This window comes from Talpa occidentalis, unplaced genomic scaffold (genome assembly GCF_014898055.3).
Source record: "Talpa occidentalis isolate TD23 unplaced genomic scaffold, MPIMG_talOcc4v2.1, whole genome shotgun sequence".
Lineage (NCBI taxonomy): Eukaryota > Metazoa > Chordata > Mammalia > Eulipotyphla > Talpidae > Talpa > Talpa occidentalis.
Genome location: NW_026555331.1, coordinates 111263576 through 111280695, shown reverse-complemented (window position 1 = coordinate 111280695; position 17120 = coordinate 111263576). Strand labels below are relative to the sequence as shown.

General features: G+C 37.2%; 1 protein-coding gene and 1 non-coding gene across 6 annotated transcripts in view; one reads left to right on the top strand and one right to left on the bottom strand.

Annotated features, from left to right (window-relative positions):
- ELMO1 (engulfment and cell motility 1) overlaps positions 1 to 17120 on the top strand; it is a 521159-nt gene that overhangs the window by 308876 nt on the left and 195163 nt on the right. The gene's annotated exons all lie outside the window — the stretch shown is intronic.
- Positions 7483 to 7624, bottom strand: LOC119251862 (small nucleolar RNA SNORA57). Its single transcript, XR_005126609.1, has one exon. It is a non-coding gene; the product is annotated as a small nucleolar RNA SNORA57 (small nucleolar RNA).

Here is a 17120-nt window from a genome sequence, read left to right as displayed (position 1 = left end):
CAGAGAGGAAGAGGGGGATCAGGAGAAGGAGCAACTGGAGGGCACAAGACAGAAGCAGAAGACACAGAGGCACCGACAATACTGCTAATAGTCATGTCTGAAATGAATCAAAATGTGTTTATAGGACTTTGGAGGCCTTAGGCAGAGCAGTTTCCATGAAGAGTAGAAATAGAATGCAACGTTGAAGGGTGCATGAGAGATCAGGATGGAGACACAGCCGATGGTGTGACTAGGTTCCTGGAAGAACCTAGTCAGAGGGCAGCCACCAAGTTTGGTCTTAGAGAGGATGTTGGAATCTTAGGAGGCTTTTTGCTTTGTTTTTGTTTGTGATGGTGTTTTGATTGTTTAAAGAAGAGAGAAATTATAGCATACATTATTGTGTGTGAGAGTCAAATACTAGATTTTCAACAACTTTGATATCCAATTGTTAAACAGTTGCAGCTAAAAATTGACCATAGTAGGAGTATTTACACCTCAGAAACTGGAAAACACAGTATGCACCCACCATTAGTACCAAGAACTAAAGATTAAACATTTACCACCATAATCTGATAGACAAATGAACAGGTTCCACAGAGTGGGATAGAGAGGAGATGCTGAGAGAGCCTGGTTTCTGAGGAGAGACAAAATAGGACCCACAAACTTATAGGGAAATTGGCTTTTAAAAGGAGGAGAAGGGCCTCCCTGGTGGCTCAAGGAGTTAAGCACAGCACTGTGAAGCTATCCACAGTCACTGTAGCACAAGCTAGAACAAGTGGGTAGCTCTGCCAAGGAGCTGCCCACATGGAGCAGCAGACCTCTCATGTCCACACATTGCTCCCCTCAGCAGTGTATTTCAGTAGATCTACCTTCTCTGTTCCCCACTCTGTCTCTGGTGAACCCTCTCATCCCCCACACCTCTGGCCTGTACCCCAGTTCTTGTATGCATAAATAAATCTTTAAAAAAACAAAATAAAAGGAGGAATATGACCTCTATTTTAATAGGATGTAAAAAAAAAGGGTATAAGAAGAGAGAACCAAAGTTTATTAGGACAGCAGTAATTATCAAAGCTAGCATTTCTGAGTGCCTGATGTGTGTAAAACACTCCTCTATGTGTTTTATCAGGATTGTCTCCTATAACAGCTACATGCTGAAGCAGTAATGCCATTATGTCTTCATAGATAAGGAATCTGAAGCACAGTGAGATAAAGTAGTTTTCTAGAGATATAACAGCAGTTGCATCAGGGATCCAAGATTTGAAACCAATTATCTAATGCTTTAGTCCTCTTATATAGTCTCTGCACTCTGTACTACATTCCAGAGAACATGAAGAGTCCATGGCAGGAAGTAGACATGGATCCCTGCTCATGGCTTTTGTTTACTCCCTGAAGAATGTAACAATCCTCTTCAAGTGAGGGGAACTCATGAAGTTGCTTAAAGAAAGTAGAAAATGTATGAATAATGTCGTGGCACATGGGAGAGTAGACTGACTAAAGCAATGTAAGAAGATGCCCAGGCAGTGCCAAGGGCCGCTTGATGATTTGGGTCATAAATGTGTGGTGAAACCAGCCAGTGCATTTGTAAACCTTCAGTCACTTCAGCTGCTCTTGTAAGGCTCCTCCATGGTCAAGGTTATAACAAAGTGGTGGGATTGAAGAATGGAAGTTCAAGTGAGTTAAGAAACTTTGAAAGAAAGCATGATTGTAATCATGGACCATGGAGTTTGGAAGGAAGAAATAAGATATAGAGGTGGAAGGGGGCTGGTTGGACATGACAAAGTTGAGTGGCTTTATCAATTGGAGTACTTGAAGTAACTGAGAGGAAACTGTTGAATTGGAATTTATCAATTCCAATGATAGTGCATTTTCTCAGTACTCTCAGTTCAGGGTTGACAGGGTAAGGGAATAATTGACATGGAGTGGGAGCAAGAGTCATTGGTGATGAGGTCAAGAGTAAGACGTGGATCTAAAAGTAGTCTAAGATGAAGGAAGAAGTTGTGATGAAGGGAAAACCTGTGGTCCTGGTTCTAAAATATTTTAAATTAAATAGCATGTTATTTAATATCTTTGAATGACCTTTGGTTATTGCTGATATTAGTAGACAAATTTTGCAGTTCACTTTATTAATTTGTTGTGTTCATCAGAGGGGGAATGAATATGTATACCATATAATTCTTTAAACTTAGTTTAGTACCTTTGATTAATATCTCTTCTCAAGATTTATATTCCTTATTGAACCTGAAAATAAGTGCTGGCTTAATAAAGAAATTCTAATTGGAGTAATATCAGTCAAAGTTTAGCTATTCACCGAAAAGCTACTCATAGATCTAAAACACAATGTTCATGTTTCCTTGGATAAAACAAATAGATGTCTGGGAATCAAGATCAACAGTCTGATTAATAAGACTCACAGAAGACTTGAAACCTGGACCTTCGCATAAGTTTGAGATTCCTACCCCCTTTTCTTTCTTGAATTTTTATTGAAACCTCGAGAGAATTGGCATTCATAACTAATATTAAGGTACAGTGTGCAAATTGTGGTTCTTTTTCTCACTTTGTAGATGAAATAAAATCACATCTCATGCCTTTGTATGTTGGAAAAAGGGTGTCTGTTGATTCTTTGATTGCTCTGGATTCTCTGGGATGGCATGCACTAGACTATCACATGGGCACCTGGTGCCAGTGGAAGGAAAGCCTTACTGATGCTGTTTTCCATTGACCTCATCTTGAGGAGAGTTTACTGCTCTGTTAGTGTGAAACCTGACCTAATGGTGGGTTCTCCTGCTTAGGGGCAGTGTTTCCTTGTGTTCTAAGTGGGATTAATTTTCATAACTTAATTTTATGGGTCCAGGAGGCAAGTTAAGTTGCTATGGGAACAGTAAGTGAATTTTCTGGCTTTAGTACATGTACCACCTCAACAATGATTCCATAATGTCATTGGTATATTCCCTTTCCCAGTTTCATTTCCTTTCTCCTTTTTAGAGGGCTGTTGAAGGAGGAAGAGGGATTTTATTCACAGCTTGTTTATCTGACTAGTGTGTCATAATATTCCCCTGGAGAGTTATTTTCATGGTAATTACATGTCCACAGAATGCATGTGTCTAACCTTTACTTCCTGCCATTGGTGGGTGCTAGTTTTGACAGGCATTCTAACATCATGGAGGCTCTCTCTCAGAGAAAGAGAGAAAAATGTTGTTCATCTTCATATCCTGGGGACCCAGCCTCATGCCCCAAACTGAATAATTATTTATTGAACTTAACCAGGATTTGTGCACTGTGATAAGTTGTGCTCATTCACATCTCACCTTGATCACAATGAGTCATTCAATTTTGCTTTGCTAAAATTGAAAGGGCTTTGGGTTAGATAGCTATATGCACACAGAGTGTGATTCAGGGAAGTACTTGCATCACATTTCTAGGCCACATAATCTTTAGCCTAACATTTGCATATTAATGGATAATTGTAAAACATTATGTAAATTATACATGGTGGTGAATATATTATCAAATCAAATGGCCTTTGGGGTAATTACAGGATGCTGCTGTGTCAACTAGGATGCTGCAGGTTGAATGCTGAACACCTTCTCGTAGAAAGAAACAACCTGGGCCAGGCTTATGTTTGTAGATAGTCACAAGTTGCCTTTCATTATGATTTTCCATTCTATTGGATAAAGACTCTAATACTTGGGAGGATATTAGTTATCAAATATTAGATATTTAAAAGAATAAAATTGTGACTATAAAGTATTAGAATGTAGAAACTTAAGTTTGGAGATGAATTTAGATGTTTCAGCCACAGAGAAAGTCCTATGAGTATTTATGTCTTTTAATGTACTTATTCTAATATTCCTTTTCTTTTCTTGTTTTAAAATAATTCATGCCCATTATAACATGCAGCAGACAGTTCATCCTCCTTATGTTATCCCATTACTAAATAGTTGCATTCATTGGCTGCTTACATGTGTCCTCCCTGAAGACCACTGTCTGATTTATTTCCCTATTCTATATCTGTCTAGCAGCATGGTATTTTTTTCTGTATATAGTGGCAAGAAAGCAAGGAAGGGAGGGCAAAGAGAGGGAACAATAGAAGGAAGGCGAGAGAAAACTGGATTAATAAGTGCTACCCCCAAGGGACTGAGTTCTGCGCAACCCGTCACTTTCTTCAACCATTTATTAGGCTTGCTGTATTAGGAAAGAAATGAGCTTTCTTTTTAGAACATGTCTTTTTCCATAAAGGAAATCTACAATTTTTGACTGCACCTAGTATTTTGAGGGCAGCAATGTCTCTGTAAATATCTCCTAGTAATAAACATTAGATGGCGGACCTAATTGTCTTTAGCACCATTTAAGACTTCCTTTCTGATCCTTAGTTCCTGAAAGTTGTTATCTTATTTGATTTCCATGCAAACTGACCTCCAGACCTATTATTCCATTTCTGGTTCTCTGAGTTCTCTGTTCTATTAGTCAGTGCAAACTAAAGATAAATGTTTTGTTCTAAAACAAACCTGATGTTATGGCAGGTTCCCCCAAAACACAAGGCATAAAATGATAAACAAATTTGGAAAATCAAAACCGGTCATTGACCTGCTTCTTCACTTTATTGGGTCAGCGTCAAGTCACTTGGGACTTTAACCCAAATTTTTGACAAATTTATTTACTTGGTTTAAAGATTTAATAAATATATTAAAATTAGTAATATAGGCATTAAAACTCAAAAGAATTATTGACTGAAAGTTTTATATTTTGGTTCATCTAGAATTTTGCAGACTCAGACTAGACAAAAGGAATGGAGGTATGCGTCTCTAAAGGACATTTGTGTTGCTTTCTCAGCTCCAGTTAGATGGTTTTATCCTGGCTTTGCCTCTTTTGGCAAAGCCAAAAGTAACTTCAGGCAAGTGCTTACATAATCCCTTCTGCACACCCTTTAAAAGCAGGGTTCATGAGTCCCTTCTCACAGCTCTGTCGTGAAGGTCAAAAGAGATCACAGAGATGAAAGACCCTAACAGGGACCTAATCCATAGTAGGTGCCTAATGCACATTTTTTCCTTATAGGTATCTTTCCTTGCCTCCATATTTTTTCTTCCTGCAATGTTGTCTCAAAAATCTCTGAAGTGTTTTTTAGTCAAGGTGTAAATCTGTGCTTGCCCTTGGGCAAATCATTTATTTATTATTCATCTGTTTTTCCTCCATTTCCAGCTCATATTGGTAATTTGGAGCCATTGGGAACTAATGAGAAAATGAAAGGCATTGTTATCATTATTGCTCTGGTGCCAGGAGGTCTCATGTGGGGAAACTTGAGCGAGTGGAAAAGGATAACGGAAAAAAAAAAAGAAACCTGCCTAGAATTAAGCTGTGCTGTCGAGGGCCTCCTTCATATGGCTTCAAAGCCACATTTCCTTAAGTGGGAGTTAAAGGCTTAATCTCTTTCCCAGTTAGAAATAATTCCTAATTATTAACATAATAGTGAATCATGTTTTGGCTCTGTGAGATATTATTGATGGCAGTAGTGAAAAACAGTAAAACATCAAAATGACTTCTGCCACACAATGAAATAGTAAAATAAACAGCTAATTAATAGGTCATACAACATTTTTTACTATTGTACTAGAAGTGTGACACACATACCATTAATTTTCAGCAAGGATAAGTTGTATGGCTTTTATGGTGTTCCATATGAAAAGAGCTGACAGACATATTGGCCTGAAGCTCACATTAGTTCATAGTTTTTGAAGAGTCCTTCATTCTAATATTCTTGCATGGGGATCTGGAACTTCTTTGTTTTCTAGAGGTGTATTCAGAGCATACTCAATACCCAGAGACTGTCCTGATCCTGGGGAGCAAATCCAAGTGTTTTTTTATTGAGAATCTTCTAAGGAGAGATCATATCACATCCCAGTAGGAGGTTAGCTTTTGAGGAACCTGGAAGTTGTTTAGCTGATTAGTCTGATGAAACTGTGTCAGGATTCCATTTCCTTCCTTTCTTCACATCCCCATCTGAACAGTGTGTCCTCCTACATTAGCAGGAAAGTAAGGGCAGCATAAGACTGCTTTGGGGCAGAAGGAGCGAGCAGCTGCTCTGGGCTCCCACCTATCAGATTTTTAAAGTGGATGTTATAATCTTCAATGAAAGTGTGGTAAACCAGCTGAAAACTCCATCACAGGAGAGTGAGATTTATAACAAATTTTATACCTCTGTTGCTTTGCCTGGAGTGATAGATCCTGGAGAATTTCACATTTAAATGACACACGTCCCATTGAGTCAAAGAAAGTGAAGATGTTGGAGATCTAGTGTAAGGGTGTCCAAGAGACTCTGAATTGAATAACCTACTGCCCTGGGACAGAATTTTCACTGTTCAGAAGCCAGTGGCCTCTAATATAAAATATAATGTGTTTTGTGCACTTGTGATTATGGGTGTCATTGTAAAGTTGCCATCTGTCTTTTGTGACTCTGAAGAACTTACTTTTTCTTACTACTGTCCTGCTTTCATTTTTGCGTTAGAAATATATTGGCCCTTAAATGTTGGTGGTATTGGTAGTGGAATTTTTAAGTGGTTTTACTTGACACAATGGGAAGTTGATGCTGATTCCCAAATTTAAAAGAAAATGTTTTATAGTGGAAAAAGCCCAATGAAGAGATCATTAACTAGCAAAACTGGCAGTACCAACTCTGTACCAAACTCAGTTTCAAGATACAGCTTTGTGAAGAGAAGTGTCCTTACCAATGGACACAGAGGTCAGCTCTTTGTGGACATGTGTGTGCACATGTTGTGTTCAGTGGAAGTTTAGATTAGCCTCTCTTCCAATGGTGCACTGAACTTGCTGGATTGAGGGTAGTGTTTCTGAGGTGACTTGAGCATCTGTATTTTGTAGGCATCTGAAAGGAGTCATATTGAAGGCCTTGTAAAGAATAAAGGTCATAAAAGAATCTCTCTTGTGGATTATTTCATGAAAACCTTGTGGCATTGGGAGACTTGATTTCTATTCCAAGTGGTTTTTACCACTTTCTACCTCAAGTAACAGATGGTGGCACATCTATTCTATAAAGAGCAAGCTGTGCCTTGTGGAGGTCACTGTGACAGTGAATCTTTAACACTTCATTTCCTTTCTCTTCATACTCTTAAATCTACATTTCTTAAATCCACGTTTGCATAAATGGTTGTTAAAATTTATTTTTTTCCAGAAATATGACAAATCTATGCTGTAATATCATTGAACTTAATTTTAAATCAGAACCAGGATGCAAAACTCACTAAGAAATGTATGCAAGGGATAATGTAAAACTTGCTCTTACTAATATAATTCCCTTTAAAATAACCATAATTCATGTTGTCTTGTTATATGTTTGTTTCAGTTCATTTTTTTTATTGGTATCAACAACCTATATTGGTTGAAATGGGAAGTGGAGGCAGTAGGGATAGTACTAATAGTAATGCTTAGGCTATAGGGGAGGTTCCACAGGTCTGAAATCAAAGGAGTGGGTTAGCACATTCTTCCTCTGAGTAGCCGTGTCGGGTGCTTGAAGATAGAAACAGTGAACTGGAAATGTGGAAGAAAACCTGTCTCAGAGTGGTCCAGAGCCCTTTCCCTCTGCCTCTGGACATTACAAGACCCAGGCTGCATGCCAGATCCCCATCAACAAAAGAAGTGTTATAGTTTATACAACAATCATGTATGAAACACCCCCCTTCTTTTCTTCTCTATATTATACCTAACATACTGAAAATATAATAGTAATATTTGTGAGTACTTGCCATGTGCTAGACATTTTGCTAAGTATTTTTGTGTCTGTTAACTCATTTAACTTTCTTACTTTAACATTTAACTTTCTTACTCTCCATTTTACTAATGAGAGAACCCATGCACAGGTCCAGTGACTGGTGTAAGGTCACATGGCTAGAAGGTTCAGATAACAAGTGGAAATCAGGACTTCAGCTGCAAACTGCAACTCCACACACTGGACTCCAGGGTTCTGACCCTGAGTATATCATTATGCTTCTCCCCTTAGCCTCCCACCACCTTGCATCCACCAACACAAACACAAAATCAGCTGTTTTGGTGCTGGCCAATTCCATCTGCCAGTTACAAACACCTTCCTTTGCAAAGGTCAAGAGGGGTCACATCCTTGGTAAAGAACCAAATACAGGACACATTGCTTTCATATTTAAGAATTGACAGATTAAGCAGCCCCAGTCTGTGGTAGGGTTATTCTGTTTTGTTCCTAACAGGCAACAGCACACCATCTAATGCACCATGGTTCTGTTTTAGCTTCTTTGTGGTCTGATCAAGAGCTTCTGCAGAAGAAATTCTAAACGTGCTGCTCCTGGAATTAGTTATCTCACTGTGACCCTGCCTGGTGCTCCTGTCAAGAAAGTCACTTAGATGAAACTGCAACTGTTGTTGCTTTGTAATCACTGTATTTCTTTCCTGTGGGTACACTGCCCTCATAAAGAATTGGCTAGGGATCTATAGTCAATAAAAATAGCTTGTGTTTATAAATCACCTTTCTTCCAAAGTGTAAGAATGACTCCACAAATCTTATTCAACCTGAAATCTTCCTGAAATATTATTGAGGGAGTCAAGACTATTATAAATTGTGAATTCTTTCCAAGTAAGATTGTGCTTTTTCATTTCGTTTGTTCCTCTCTAAACACCAATGTTCACTAAATGTATTTTGATTCATTGGTTCCCAGTGAAGGTTAAGGTCTATGCTACATTTCAATGGTTTCCATGGAATGAAACATGAGAGTTTAGGGCTTCTCTTTCAGCTAAGGTGGTGAGCAGAACATCTCTCTCAGAAAGAATAGCCCACCATGTATGGTCAGGCACTGCCCTAGTGGAGGCTGCCCCATTCACATGGCCTGTGGTGATAATGGTGTTCCCTAGAATTGAGCGCTGCTCAATTCTGTGCAGAGTGATCCAGTCAAAATTATGAGAGACGAAGGAAGAGAGTCTATCTGAGAGTGGAATTAAGCTAGTTCCCTCTTGAACATCCACTCACAAGTTAGTTGGGGCAGGTCCTGCCAGTGGACAGTTAGTGATGATTCTTTGTTAATTCTTGGGCAAATAGCTGGGCAGTGAGTCTGCAGGGGAGGGTGTATAGGTATCTTGATTGCTGAAGTTTTGATTCTAGGCTTAGGCATATGCTTGAAATTCTTAAATCTGTATAATTATGTACCCAGAAGTCATTGTTTGCTCCTGAATTTTATCGGTTATCAAAAATGAAGAAAGTGAGGTAGAGAAATCAACTTACTGAAAGGTGGTTGGGATGGATTTCACCCAAATCTATATAGTCTGGGTCTTTACAGTATCCTCTGCCACTTCTAGTTTGGATAGGTTTTTTTTTTTTTTTCCTATAAATGTGTCAGCTCTTTGTTTCTTCTTATTGTGTCTGGGTACTTGTCCTTTGGTCACAGAAGGCATTTTCTCATATTCACTTTAATGTCCAGTTTTTATCTTCGGAGGTGAGTTGCAACTGTTTTTTGACATTGCTAACAGGGAGATATGAGTATTGTGAGGAAGCTAAGTGATAAGCTACTCAGAAATCTGTTCCCTGGGTGATGGAATGTGCTCAGCTCTATTGTTTGTAAGCAGCAGCATTACTGCTCAGACATGAAATGCAATACATATGCTAATATGTGTATGAATGGTTGAAAACATGTTTGAACCAAAGAAGCTTGTCTGTTTCACATTTATAGGTAGTGGAAATTGAATTTTTTCAGCAGGTTTTCAGTGAAGATGGCAGAAGTATCAGAAATTGGAGATTGCTACAAAGTGCTATCTTCTTGTGAGTTACTGTACGCATGCATGCTACTTGGAATGGATAAAACGATCGCCAATCTTGGAATCATAACGTTCTGTAAAATATTGCATAATATGTATTTTATAGATCTCCTAGATACCCTGAACATAATCAGAATAAACAAAATTATTAAATCTAACATGAATTGAGATCATATAAAATGCTAACATTTTATTTCCTTTCACATTACCTCTTAAAATTTCATTAAAGTATTCCTAATAAAATATCAACACATTTTGCCTGTTAATATTAACCCCATTGCTTAAGTGGCCCTTTTTCTTTGTTATAGCATGTATCACTTTCCTGCTTGTGGGGCAGTTCTTGTGCCCATAATCAAGTCTCCACTCTTCCCATGTCTTTCAAAATACAGACCATTTTTTATGCAATTTTTGTAGTTACAGTTAATCAGTGTATACTAAGAAACTGAGGGTGGATGTTATAATTTTTTAGTCTTTAAAATTGATTCTGAAAACCATATCACAGACATTTTTATTATTATAGTATTTTTATTAAGGGAACAATAGTTTTCTAACATTGTTATAATATAATACTTGTTATACATATAATACTTGGGGTTTGGGTTCATACCTCTTTACATTATACTGTACTGCAATAACCAACATCAAAGCACCAATAACCCTCTACTACATTTCGTTGGATCCTTTTGTTCCCAATTCCCACCCTACCACTGTGTAGCTTCAGTTTTACAGTCAAATTTCTAGGGTTTGTTTTGTTCAGCTTTCTGTTTCTTTGTTTAGCATCTCTATTTTCCACATATGGGTGAAATCACACAATATTTTCCTTCTCTTGATTTATGTTGCTTATTATTATCCCCTCCAGTTCCATCTATGTTGTTGCAAATGGCAAGATTTCATCTTTTCTTATAGCTGAGTAGTATTCATTGTGTATATATACCACATCTTAATTCACTCCTCTGTTGTTGGGTACTTAGTGATTTCCATAGGTTGGCTATTGTAAATAGTGCTGTACCGAACATAGGAGTGTACATATATCTTTGAATTAGTGTTTTTGCATTCTTTTGGTAGATACTTAGAAGGGGACTGCTGGATCATAAGGTGGATCTATTTTTAACATACTTCATGCTGTTTTCCATTGGGGATGTACATTCCCACTAACACTGTGCAAGTGTTCCCTTTTCTCCACATTTGTTGATACTTGGCTTTTTGATATGGGCTATTCTCACAAGAATGAGGTGGTATCGTGTGGTTTTAGTTTGAATTTCCCTCATGAAAATGGATAATAATCATTTTTTTTCATGTCACTGTTGACCATCTTTATGTATTCTTTGGGAAAGTGTCTGTTTAGTTCTTCTGCCCATTTTTTCTAATTGCACCATTGGTTTTCTTATTGCTGATTTGTATGAATTCTTTGCAGATCTTGAGTATTAGTTCATTCTTGTTTGTATGTTGTTCATTTTTCCCCTCACTCTGTAGGGTGCCTTTTCATTTCTATGATATTTTATTTCACTGTGCACAAACTTTTTACTTTAACATAGTCTGATTTGTTTATTTTTCCTTTTGCTTCCCTTAATTTTGGAGATGAGCCCCCAAAGATATCACTAAAACTAATGTTGTGGAGTGTTTTGCCTGTGTTTTCCTCTATGCATGTCATGGTTTCAGAGCTTCCATCCAAATCGTTAATCCATTTTGAGTTAATTTTACAATTTTTTAATGAATTGCTGAAAAAGACTAGTTTTTGGTATTTACAGCAGACAGTAGCAACTACTTAATCCCTACCAAAAAAATCACTTTGCTTTTGCATAATAAATATGAACATGACTGGACAGGTGCCCTAAACATAGCATATCTAGGTGATAGCACATGGATATGTTTTCAGAATTCTTAGAATAATAATTCTTGAGGGTATTGAGTCTGTCCTTGGATGTATTTTTTTAAGGATTTGAATTCATAGTATGAATAAAAGTATGCAAGCTATATACACCAGACTTTTTAGAATACTCAATAAAGAGGAGTATTTCATAATTAAAGATTTTTAAATGTCCTACTATGTTGAAACCTTGACATGAATAACAAAATTAATTTACCTTTGTTAACATTTTACAGTTAGATTTATTTATTTATTTATTTATTAAGATTCATTTATTTATACAAGAACTGGGGTACAGGCTCAATGTGCAGGAGGGTGAGAGAATTCACCAGAGACAGAACTGGGAGCAGAATAGGCAGACAGACCAAAGACACTGCTGAGGTCTGCTGCTCCACGTGGGTTTCTCCCTGGCTGGCCAGGAATTGAACCGGCACTGCAGAGGCTGCGGACAGCTTCTCAGCGCTGCGTTCAACCTGCTGCACCACTGGAGAGGCCCTTGCAGTTAGATTTAAAAAACCAAGGGCATAAGTTTAAAACTGAGAAGACTTTGATCAATAAATCTGGGTAAAGGACCTGAACATTTTAATTGATGACACTGTCAGCCTAAGCAAATGGCAAATGGTTGTTACCAGTGAAATCTCCTGCTGCACTTACGGAAATACAGTTACCTGATCCATGAAGGGAATTAACATTCCCATTATAAATATACCTACCTCAGATCATGGCTAGAATACTAGGAATCATTCTGGGGTATGTTTCTTAAGATGACCTTAGGCAGGGCGGGGGGGGGGGAAGCACATTAAGAAGAAAATGAAGATGTCTTTAAGCAAGAATTGAAGAAATGGAATATGATTAATCATAAATAGAGAAAACACATTAAATTTTTTCAAGTGTTTCAAAAATTGTCAAGTGAAAACTAGTTTGACTTATTGCATTTAACTTGAGAGGGTAAACTAGAACTAATGTGTATGGAAGTTTTAAGAAACCAGACACAATTTATCTCTCTTGCTTGACTTTTTAACAAGTGGAAGTGTACTGAAGATTTATGAGGAACTGCCCCTAATCTAACCAAAATTACATGATAGTCTTTTGGGGATGCTTCTAATAGAGAAATTTCTTTTTATTTTTTTAAAGATTTATTTTTATTTATTTATACAAGCACTGGGTACAGTCAGAAGCATGGGAGGGTGAGAGAATTCACCAGAGCCAGAGGGGAGAGCAGAACAAGCAGACTGTCAAAGAAATACACTGCTGAGGGGAGCAGCGGGTGGCAGGAGAGGTCTGCGCACCATGTGGGAACCTCGCCCGGCGGCCGGGGTTCGAACCGGCGTTGCAGAGGCTGCAGGCAGCTTCGCAACCCAGCGCTCTACCGCTGCGCCACCGGGGAGGCCCCTAATAGAGAAATTTCTAACAACAAGTTTTCCCCATGTCTGGAAATGTAGATTCTTAGAGGAATAGTCTGACAAAAGTACCTCCAAGGATAGAAAAACAGAGAACTGGATTATTTCTGCCTGACCCCCACCCCACTACAAGACATCTGTTGAACATTTCATAAACCACAGACACTTATTTTTCTATGGGGAGACTAGATTGTCACCATTGGGGAACCTTGAATAAACTGGACCTGTGGTGTGTGTTCTCTGTGGTGCTGAAATCCAAGGTCTTTCAAACTTCCAGGCTAAGGTTTTTTTCTTTTATCCTAGTCCTGCAACAATTCAGGTTGTATCTCTTACTTATTGATTTGCCTCCATGTAATGACTCCAAGTCATATACTTCACCTCCCTATATCAAGTCTTCTGATAATTCTGCCTTTCTTAAATTCTGCTGGTGCCCAGACTTCCTTGACTTCAGTCTACTGATCTCTCCAGAAGGATTTTATGAAAGAGATTGGTGATTTGGGTAGGGACTATAAAAGGGAAAACGTGATATTCATGTATCATTCTTTTGACTTATGAAACAATTACATTTCTTATCACTGCAAATTCATCTCATAGTGTAAATTCATAAATGCTTGTAGATTAGAAGGGAAGGCAAATACTGGATATGGTGGGTATCTGAGAAAGAGAAAAAGGTTTGGTGAGACCTCTGATAAGATAGATATAAAAGTTGGAGTTTTTTTTCTTTATACTTTTGATTTCTCTACTACTTACAAAGTTCTTAGTGATTGGAGATATCAATCTTTTAGCATAATTTTGTAGAGATCTTATCTGGGCTATACAGAATAGACATCCATGTTCTGCAGATGATATAAAAAACTGCTGGACTAACAGGGAAAGGTGCTTCTGTCTTTCTATGACCTTTCATAAGACAGAGTAATTGGATGATTTGGACATTATTCCCTGTGAACCTAGGGAGCTAGGATTGAGCTCAAATGAGAGAATCTTGCAAACCTAAAATTCAAAAAAAGAAAATGAGGCTACTAGTGAAATATAAGAGTATGTAAATAAAAGTCTGAAAATATTATTTAATGATAATTAATTGATAAAAAACCTGCACCAAAATCAAACAATTTAAGGTTCATAAATTATATAGCTATATTTTACTGGTAATATTTCTTGAGGAAAGGTCTCATTCAAAGTCTCAGTAATAATTTATAGAGCAGTGCCACACATAATTATACGGTTAGTAAAGACTTTCCATGATGTTAGTAAATGTATTACATATGAGTGTTAGAAAGATGAAATCTTTTTTTTTTTTTTAAATAAGGTGAAAAGGTTGAGGCAAATTTTCAGAAAATGTAAGTAAGAAACAGTTAATCCTCAAGATTCATTCAGTGTGATTTAATGATTAAATAATAATTCATATAAAGAAATTTGAGGGTGAAAGAATTTCTACACCTTCATAATTTAGACCAGTCTTTTTAAATATGGTCAAGTTCAGGGTCAGATTTATTAGCCTTAAAAAATTATATAAATTAGGAGGATTCACTAAAGAGGCAGCTCATTTACTGAATAATTCTCTTTCAACAATTTTTTAAATAAAATACTCTCCAGTGCTAAGGTGTCCGTATGTATTTGAAAAGCCCTTGTTATCAAACCTCACTCTTACATGCTCAAGAGGCCAAGGAGACAAAGCCCATTTCTCATCCTCTCCTCTTTCTTTTAATGCTGCAGTTGTTTCAAATGTGTTGGTGGTTCTTACATAAATTCTAAAAGGAAACAATATTTGATCAAGCACTATGTAATAATCAGAGGAGAAAGGAAGCTGAACATGTCAAAAAAGAATTCCCATGGGAAATTCCACTTTTATGGCATGGATTCTGCCTAAAGCCCTTAGAGTAAACTAGACCCTCCATGCTGAATGTGGCTAAATTGTTTCCCTGGGTGGCAGTTAACCTCCACTGGGGAAGACTAAATATCATCAACAAATGTTTGGTTTTCCTCCTTGAAGCACAGATGAGACTATTATAAAAACACTCAAGTTAGTCATCCCCTCAACTTTGTTTCTACCTCTATCAAATAGAGACCATATTAACCACCTCAAAGAGATGCTGTGAAGCACTTGGGTCATCGTAGTACACAATAAACGTTGGTTCTCATTCCACCTTCTCTTTCCCGTCTGTGTTAAATACTAAGAAAGAGAATCAGGAAGTAAGTTTTTATTCCTGCCAAACACCTAGACATCATTTGTCCCTGAAGGTAATATATCTTCATACTAAGTCTCTGATGGATTCATCTCCTTCTAAAGGGAGGCTCTGGAGGATGATATTCTTTAAATCCAATGATTACATGTGACAAATAGGGCTGCTATCCTAAGCTTTTAGTTTATCTTGTTGGTCTACAGAAAATGTTAAAAAGACATACCACCAAGAGAAAGACATACTTGGAGAAGCAATTGTCCATTGATTGATGTGGTGTTAAATTTCAAGTTTATTAAGGAAAACAAAATATTTTTCAGTGGGTAAAATGATAGAAGCCTGGAAAAATAAGATTTCAGAACAAAAGGAGAATGACTGCTAATAGATATGAGGTTTTTTTTCTGATAGTGAAATGTTCTAAAATTATATTATGATTATGGTTGCACAACTCTAAAACACTAAAACACCTAGAATTTCATATTTAAATCACTGAATTTTATGTTACATAAATTATATCTCAATGCAATTGTTTTTTGAGGAGTTGAAAAGATGGTATCTCTAATAGCAAAGCTATTTAATTTAATAATGCCTGGGCTCAGATCCCTATAACTTTACAGTCAATAGTTGGGTAACTTGGGCAAGCTATTTAACACCTGTGTACCTCAGTTTCCTCATCTCTGAAATGGGTTAAGAACATCCCCTCCTAGGGTTGTTAGGTGAATAATTGGAATTAAATATATAAAACATCTAACAGAATGCCTGACTTGGAGAAAGTCTTTAGCAAAGCTAGTTATTGGGCTAGGGGATTTTGGTAACTCTGAGAATGTGAGAAATCAGTCTGGGTAAGAAAATTCCCAAGCCCTCATGAGTGAAAATTTGACCATCCCATTTCAGGATGTATTTCTTTCCCAAAAACTACATTAGAGGAAATTGATTTGTATTTTCTCTATAAGCCTGTTTTTCTTTACCCTTTTGCTGAGCTGACCTGTAGACAAAAATCCGCTAATTCATATACCTGGCTGGAGATCAGACAAAATTTGTAATCTTTTCAAGGAAAGCAGGGCAGTTCTGTACCGTCAATACCCTCCTACACGGATTTAGGCATTAAAAAAGCAGTGAAATATATTACATATTTAAAAATTAAACTTCTTAAGTTATAAAAATATCTTGGGAGCTGACACAAGACAAAGGCTTATAACAAGAATCTTTTTCACCATTTCAAATAACAGAAGAGTAGTGATTGTTGTACAGATACACAGGAGAATTTTTTTCATATGCTCGATTATAAAATAATTACAATTAGTCACTGCAATGTAAGGAAATTATTTAATTTTTAGAACTTAAGACATTTAATTTTTAAGTATGTAGTATATTTCACTGGGTTTTTAATGCCTAAATCAGTGACTCTTAACCAGGGTTGGTTCTTTACCTCAGCACACATTTGTCAATTTCTGAATATGTTTTATTTATTTTTTTTTTTTTTTAGTTGTCACAACTGATAGAGGTGCTACTGGCATCTTGTGAGTAGAGTCAAGGAATGCTACTAAAAATCCTTCAATGCTCAGGACAGGCCTCTCTCAACAAAGAATTACGTAGCCCCAAATGTCAACAGTACTAAGGTTGACAGACCCTGCCCTAAATCAGTTTGTCTTAGCTCTCCAGCTGTGAGGATTTTGTTCTATGAGGCAAAGTCAATGACTATGATGAAGCAGAATGATTTTTTTTTTTAAGATTATCTGACATAGTAAATATTTAAGGTAGTGACATGTTTTGATCAAAGAAAACAGGTTTCTTAGGTCCAGAAATCTCCACACAGCTCTCCATAGTGGTTGGACCAGTTTGCACTCCCACCAGCAGTGCAGGAGAGTTCCTTTTTCTCCACACCCTCGCCAACATTTGTTGTTGCTAGTTTTTTTA